Below are 7,882 nucleotides of genomic sequence, written 5' to 3'. Positions count from 1 at the left end.
ACTAATGTAGGAGGATGCAGCTATCTGCAATTCCCTCAATACAAAGGGGAATCCCATGTGGTGTAGACTGGGCCTTTTGATGCTATGCCATTCCTAATCTCAGTCTCTAGCACAGGGTGAATAGCTGAGGTGATCCCGAGGGAAACAGGTCTGGTCAGAGCAGTACTGCATGCTGGCTATTCCCAACAGCTGGAATGGCCCTTTGGGGTCATAGGCAGCTGAATGCAAGTTAGAACAGCCTTGAGGCTGCTCTCTTCTGTGCCAAACTGGCCCACTGGCCAGCCTCAGCACAAGGGCAGTGTGAAGGTGATCTAAAGCCGTTTTTGCCTCCCCATTCACCTCAAATTTTATACCAAACTGAACTTGTATGCAGCAATGAAGCAGACCCATCATGTGTACGTAAACAAATGGAGCTCACTTTATAAAACCAGGGGCCAGATTTTTATTTACATTAAGGCTGCTTTACAGGGTTCCAGCAATGTAAAGGGCCTTGCAGTAGATGCAAATGTAATTTTAAAATGTATAAATGCAAATCAGGCGCTAGGGCTCTTAAGATTAAAATTTTAGACGAACCATTGCTATTGGTGCTTCATTTTCTAGAAAGCACTCTGTGTTAATACAGAGTGATATATGACTGAGAATGCTGCTTGGAAGCCCACTTGACCTCTCAATCTTGGTACTTTACACAGTAATCATATGCTACATAAATGATGGGAGTGAATTGTTTAGTTCCTTGCACTTCTGAAAAAAAAATCACGACAGTGTTTTCTTTTGCAGACTGCAACATTTCAGAGTTAACCAGGAAGCAGGCTGAGAGCATCACTGTGTTCCCATGATGCTGAAATAGCCATCTGTATATACAATTCCAAAGATTGAGAATGAAAAATCACAGGCACTCATTCCAAAATTATCTCTGGTAAGTGAATGGAGGGGCACAATATTTCTGTTTAGTAAAACATAAAGCTCAAAGTTTTAGATCAACAGCCAGACATAAGCACCCAAATCCAGATTTACGGGGAGATTTTCAAAGGAAAGCACAAATGGAAGTTAAGCACCCAATTCCCACTGAAAATCAATGGTCAACTAACTGCCCTGTGAAAATTCCCCGTTAGGTACCTAAAAAGGAGCCTGATTTTCAGAAGCACTGGAGTTAGCTGCCAAAATTAGGACATTTGGATTTGAAAATGTTGGCCAGAGGATTTGGGTCTGCATATACAATGTTGCTATGAATCTCAGCTCTCTCTTCTGCACAGACAAAATTAGTCTACTAGCCTAACAGTCTAGTGATTTAGCTAATTAGCTAAAGCTAATCCATTGGCATAAGGTCTTCTGCTAGCCACTCTATCCTGTGCTGTCCACTGTGGAGATAATCTATCTCTTCCCTCTTCGCAGGGGAGTGCCCACCCCTTCCATAATCCAGTTTTGGAGTTTTCTTTGTGGGACTGTGCAGGGGATGGAAACATTCAGGGAAGGAGTTGGGACCAGAGGATCACCAATCTGTCTTCCCTTCACTGTAGGGCTGCAATAAACCCCACTGAGCTGGGGAGATGCCATGTAGCATTCTGCATAGGAATTATTATATATGGTATGAAATTAGGAACTGCAGGCAAAAGATTGGAATCCAACTAATGCTAAACCTGAGTAGGTGAATTGGTTCTACTAAGAGAAAAAGGGGCAAAAATAGATGACTAAAAATTGAGATGCAAGACGTCTCTAGAGCTTTGAAAAAAGTTCATTTAACCTCCTGTCCCTCTGTACCTCCTGCTGTTAGTCGGAAGCTATTCTCATATTCTTATTGATCTGGCTGAAACTCAGCGTGTATTAGAAACTTTACAGGAAGGTCTGATCTTGTTCATTTTCCCCAATTCGCAGGCCAAAGATGTCTGGATAAGCATCAAATAAGCACTCAAACTTTTATATGTGAACTGGGATGGAATCTTGGAGCCTCTTACAGTTTATTCATCAGCTGTTTCTAAATCTTATGAGCCTGACTCCATTCATTTAGTATAAGTCATGATATATCCAAGCCTGAAGTTCTGTCACAAACAGGACTTCCACTGATTTTAGGGGGAGTTGTGTGCCTAGCATGACGGTAGGGACAGGCTCTTGAATTCTTTCTTATCCTCCCATTGAGTGTTAATGGGATTCATATTGATTCACTGAGGGGAGATTATGGATCTTTGTGTCTGTTTCATTCATACATATTGGCCAAACATGCAATATGTGGAAGGTCAATATCTCATCCATATGCCCCTCACTTTCTTTTTTTTTTAGCTTAGTTCTTAGCTGTAAGAAATGTGTCTCTAAGATAGCAGCCAACCACAACAGAGGCTGTTAAAATAGGCTCCAGCTACCGGCAGTGAAAAGGAACCCGTCAAAAGCTGATTTTCACACAGAGATTGGCTCCAGTTCTTCTTAAACACATACAAACAGAATGATAAAAAGTTAGACAAATATTTGTACATATGGCTAATGAGAACACCTGGCAGAGCAGGTGAACAAGCTAGCGGAGAAGAGATGGATGGATGCAGTCTCATTGTACATACTGCATTCCAATCAACTCACCCTTCTCCTGACAGCCCCATTGAAGGGTCTGTTGAGCCAATGCATGAAGGTGCTAGATCAACAACCCTACAGACCGCAAGTTCTCTCTCTGCCTAGCATCAGGGTAAGTACAGCAGCACCAGTGTATGCTTCCCCACCCCATTGTGACTTAATGTACATGGAGACTCAATGGATCTCTCAGTCACTGGCTCTATTGCTGAGATTGCTAACAAGCTAGTGATGGCTTTGGTATGTAGCCACTTGTCTCCTAGGACCTGGACTGGCACCACCAATTAATTTCACAGTCTACAAAACAACCATTACCTTGTAAAGAATTTCATTTATTACTAATGATTGATGAATCTCGAGGGGTTTGCTGGGGAGAAGCACCAATTCAACCACCAAACCAGATCTGAACTCCCTGAACCTCTTGAATGTACAAAATTGGGCAGGAAATCTCATCAGATAAGGATGAACTAAGTGATTGGTTGGACTGATTACTCCCAGATGGGCTGGAATTACTGATAGCACTATTTTTCTTTGCTATTTGGTGCTTCCACTTCTGGATCAGGCCCTTTGGAAGTACAAAGGTGACCTATACCTAATCCATCTATCCATCTATCTAATGCAAATGTCTTTTTAGTGCATGAAGGGTTTGCCTCAACATTTGAGTTGTTTCTTATTTTACCTAAGCTTGCTTTCCCTTTCCTAGTTATTTCTGACATGGGGACAAATTCAACCTTCTTGTAAGAAAGCACAACTCTCACGGGCTGAAGTGGGACTTGAAGACCCCATGTATGTCACTAATACTTAAGCCTTAAAACTCTGATAGACAAGTATATGGACTGTTTCCAGTTACCTCTCATTTTTGCCAGTATTAGCTAGGTTATTTTAGTTGTCACCATAGGTCTTCAGGAGCAATGTGAATGAGCACAGGCCTAGTGGACCAACTCAGAGAAGTTGTTCCATGAACAGTAGCTGGCATGGAAGAAAATATAGAGGTGGTTGTAGAAGAAGTAGACACAAGAGACAACAAGGCTACCAACCTTGGCAGAGTTCAGAAGGTGACAAGGACCAAAAGAGAGGGAAGGGCAAAGTTATACAGGGCTTTGAATGGGAGGACAAGGAACTCGAACTTGATGCTCTGGAAAAATGGAGGGCCAGTGAGAGGATTCAAAGAAGGGAATGCTTTTGTGAGGAAGATGATTTTAGTGGCAATATTTTGTATAAACTGGAATGGAGGATCAGGAAGGCCAGGGAGGAGGAGATTACACAAATTGTTAGGCTTGTAAAGCCTAAGTATTACTTACAAGAAAAAAAAAAAGCTCCACTACTATGAAGCTGAGATGTGTCCATGAGTGACAGCCAACTTTGATGACACAACATCTTCATTCAGGTTCACTACTGATTAGGAAGAGAGGAATTACCATCTGAGTACAAATCAATGGTCCATCTAGTTCTCTAGCTTATCTCTTGACAGTGGCAATTTTGAAAGATGAGAATTGAAGATTACTAAACTGTGGAGTAGTCTCCCAAGGGAAGTGGTGGAAATCCCATGTTATGGGACTTTTACAACTAGACCAGACATAACACTAGAAAATGTACTGCACCTGTAGAAAGCAATTCTGCATCAGTGGGGAGATGGATTGAATGATCTAATATGGCTCTAGCATCTGTAACTCCTGTGATTCTATGAATCACTTCTATGTACGGCAACACAGAGAGTAAATACAGTACACAACAGCTTCATCAGCTATCTTGGTATATCTGTAACAGTAACATGAGTAAATTAGGCAGACAAATTCCAGAATGAAATGTATTTGACTCTACAGTTCTAAATCCATCTTTTCAAACTAGCTGAGGTACAGCATCCTACACTGAGTTCTCAACCGGTGCAGGCTGTCGTAGTTATGTGTAAGGTCTGTTAATAGTGAAGAATTATTACCATTGTTTAGCTAACCTTTTCTCTGTAAACAGTTAGTGTTTCCTGACAGAGGGATATGTTTTTGATTAATACGAAGGCCACACAAGCCATCTATATCTTCCATGCATTTTAAGATTAACCATATGGAACAATTTGCAAACATAGACAATAAATATTGAAGAAATCACAACTTGTGATATAATTTGCTCTATGATTTGGGAGAGATAATAGAAACATACACTTGATTTGCACACATAGGTCAAACTGCCACTGAGTAATCACTGCTACTCCAGTATTCTGCAGGGAGAAAACTTTAGCATTGCAATTATACAGGGATTAAGAACTATGTGCAAAGATTTTACTCTGAATGAGGAGATTCCAAAACTTCTACCCTGGCACTGTTCAACTGCAGAAGAGAGCATTTCACATGGAGCTAGACAGATGCTTTTATAGCATATTAATTTTATTTTATTTTACCTTCTTTTTTTTAAGTTTATGACTTCCTTGTTCTTAACATTCCTGGTGTAAACTCCTACATTCCCAAGCTTATTTTCTCACTGCTCCTCAATCCCTCCCCATCCTTGGTGTGACCTTTCTATTGCCCTTCTTAACTCTCTTCATTAAGAGTTTCTCCTTTTTGCGGTGTATGTAGTATAAAGTTTGTGATGCCGACTAGACCGTATGTAGAGATGTTCTGTGACAGATAGATGTGGGCCTCAAATTGAATTCCAGATAAACTTCCCCCTGCCAAACTCTGGGAAAATTCAAATCAGGATCCAGATCCACAGCTACTCTTCGTGACATAGACTTGTACCAATAGTGAACTAAATCTGAAATTTGAACTGAAACAGAAAAACATTAGATTTGGAACTAATTCCAGTTCAGATCCAAATTCCATGGCTTGGGTTCATCTCCAGTGTGCATCTATATAGAACACAATACATAACGAGGCATATAGCAGAGTTGGTCAAATTACATAAAAGGCAATTCATAGAATTCTTTTCTAAATAAAGTAAAATGTTGAGTTTGCATATTATTAATTACTTGTGAATATTTATCACATTGCTAGCATTCATGAAAATACTTGCAATTCTGGAAAGTTTCATGAATTTTAGCAAAACTGATTACTCATCCAAAAATTCATCCAGAACGGTAGTATTAGCTCTTTAGTCTCCTTCATTAATTATTCTCCTGTTAAATAAATTGAATCATCCAGAGGCAAGAAAAAAGATAACGTGAACAATCACACACCCTGACAGGCCCAAACCACAGGCTGATATTTGTTTGGCAAACAGAACAAAACAAAAAAAAAGAAGAAAGAAAAAGATGAATACATATGAATAGAGTTGATTGGAAATTTTCCCTCTAAACATGTTTTGCAATGGAAAATGAAAAACATTTTCATGACAATATTTGCAATTTTTTTCTCCCCATGTTGGACTATCTTTACTTATGAATTTGTGAACTGACAAGAGGTTTAAATGTGCAACAAATATTATGGCCAAAGAATAATTCAACTTGGTATATTCAACTTCTATATACAGCAATTTCTTTAATAAGCATTGGCCGCTAATATTGGTCATTGTAATGTCCCTGAACACCCAGAATTCTAGTTTTACTTACACCTGTAAATCAAGAATGACTCAAGGGAGTTATACCTGTGTAAACCCAATGATATAACCCTCTATACCAGTGTTTCCCAAATGTGAGATGCCGCTTATTTAGGGAAAGCCCCTGGTGGGCAAGGCCGGTTTGTTTGCCTGCCGTGTCCGCAGGTTCGGCCAATCAAGGCTCCCACTGGCCGCAGTTTGCTGATCCAGGCCAATGGGAGCTGCTGAAAGTGGTGCGAGATGAGGGATGTACTGGCCGTCAGTTCCCGCAGCTCCCATTGGCCTGGAGCAGCAAACCGTGGCCAGTGGGAGCCCGTGATGGGCCGGAACTGCGGACACTGCAGGTAAACAAACTGGCCTGACTCACCAGGGGCTTTCCCTGCACAAGCGGCTTCCCAAGTTTGGGAAACACTGCTCTATACTACTGTTATAGATGTAATACCAATGTTCAATAAGCAAGTACAGATATTTATATAATGTCTCTCTTGTAATTGGATTGTCCATAAACGAATCCACAATTGCAATGAACAAATCTTTGGTGAGACTCAGAGTTGGAATAGGATGTGAGAGTTGTAGAAGTCCAGAAGATTTTCTGTTACCTGTAGGTTTTCAGATTAGCCAGGATGTGTGCAGAGAGACTTGCACTATAATCTAGCTGAAAAAAATCTAAATGCTGTGACATTAGCAAGTAGTTTATAATTAAAGTATGTTGCCATTTCACCATGCTTTCATTTATAGGAGAAAGAGCAAATTCTATTCTGTGTGAACTTTAGATACATCCAACTTTTTTCTTTGTTCTTTTCTTTAAAGCTTTGCAACAAATGCATCCCCATATGCTTATATTAGTTAATCTAGTATTAAACATATTGGCTGTGCAAAATGTTGGCATGCATTAATAAATGTTTTCATATTTTTTTATTCTTTTTTTTTTCTTTAGATTCTTCCTTTGACTACACAAGCAACAGCTGTCTAGCTTCCTGTTCAGCACTGGATCTAATGCCTCTACAGAAATCTAGGTCAAAACACTTGGAATGCATGAATATCAAACAGAGTTTTCAAAACAGCAAATGAATACATCTTTAACTGGTGACATTTTCCTGTAGCATATGGCTGCAAGCTCAGGGGACTGCATGCTTTTTTGATGAATATGTTCCGTCAAAAACTAAGAAATGGCAGTGGGCTTATATCACCTTCTGTTTTGCCTTATGAAATGATAATGCAAACTCATAGGTAAGAACCACTATCATACGACTTTTACCTTTTGTCTAATCCGAAAGTAGTACAAGGCTACTGGTAAAGTAACTAACTCTCAGGTATGAAAATAGCTGTCCAAGTTGCACTTTTGTAAAGCAGTTGCCCATGTCATGGAGGGCATGAGTTTAGCTACATTTCCATACTTGTCCCAAAGCAGTAAGATTCAGAACAAGGAAGCAGACGCAAATTAGTTAAAAGGCTTTGTGGCATCATTACACTATACAAAGCATTTCGGCAAAATAATGACCTTCTATAGCAAAGGTAATATTCATACCAGTGTAGACAATTAAGCAAAGTTGTATGTCTTGTAAAGATGGAAAATGGAAAATAAAAGAATAGGATGGAATAAAAATGGAGATTTAAAAAGAAAAAAAAATCAAAATCAAAAATCATGAAAGTGCACTAGAAAACTGGTCTGCAAAGTCTATCCATTGTTATTTAGATAGAATGCATTGGCCTAAGATGAAGGGGTATCCATGTATCAGTGCTAAAGACAAGAACTGGTTGAATAATTGAAAGCATTATCTGCAAATAATCCACTTGCTGATAA

At 39.6% G+C, this 7,882-nt stretch overlaps 1 long non-coding RNA gene across 1 annotated transcript; it reads left to right on the top strand.

The window, feature by feature from the left end:
* Positions 1-791: 791 nt before the first annotated feature.
* On the top strand, positions 792-7,302 carry LOC115658781. The gene is made up of 3 exons (XR_004002387.1): positions 792-916; positions 3,257-3,339; positions 7,016-7,302. It is a non-coding gene; the product is annotated as an uncharacterized LOC115658781 (long non-coding RNA).
* The last annotated feature ends 580 nt before the right edge of the window (positions 7,303-7,882 follow it).

The sequence above is a fragment of the Gopherus evgoodei genome, chromosome 10 (assembly GCF_007399415.2).
Source record: "Gopherus evgoodei ecotype Sinaloan lineage chromosome 10, rGopEvg1_v1.p, whole genome shotgun sequence".
NCBI classification, from domain to species: Eukaryota; Metazoa; Chordata; order Testudines; family Testudinidae; genus Gopherus; species Gopherus evgoodei.
Note: the sequence above shows the minus strand (reverse complement) of the source record. Positions and strands in the feature narration are given on the sequence as shown.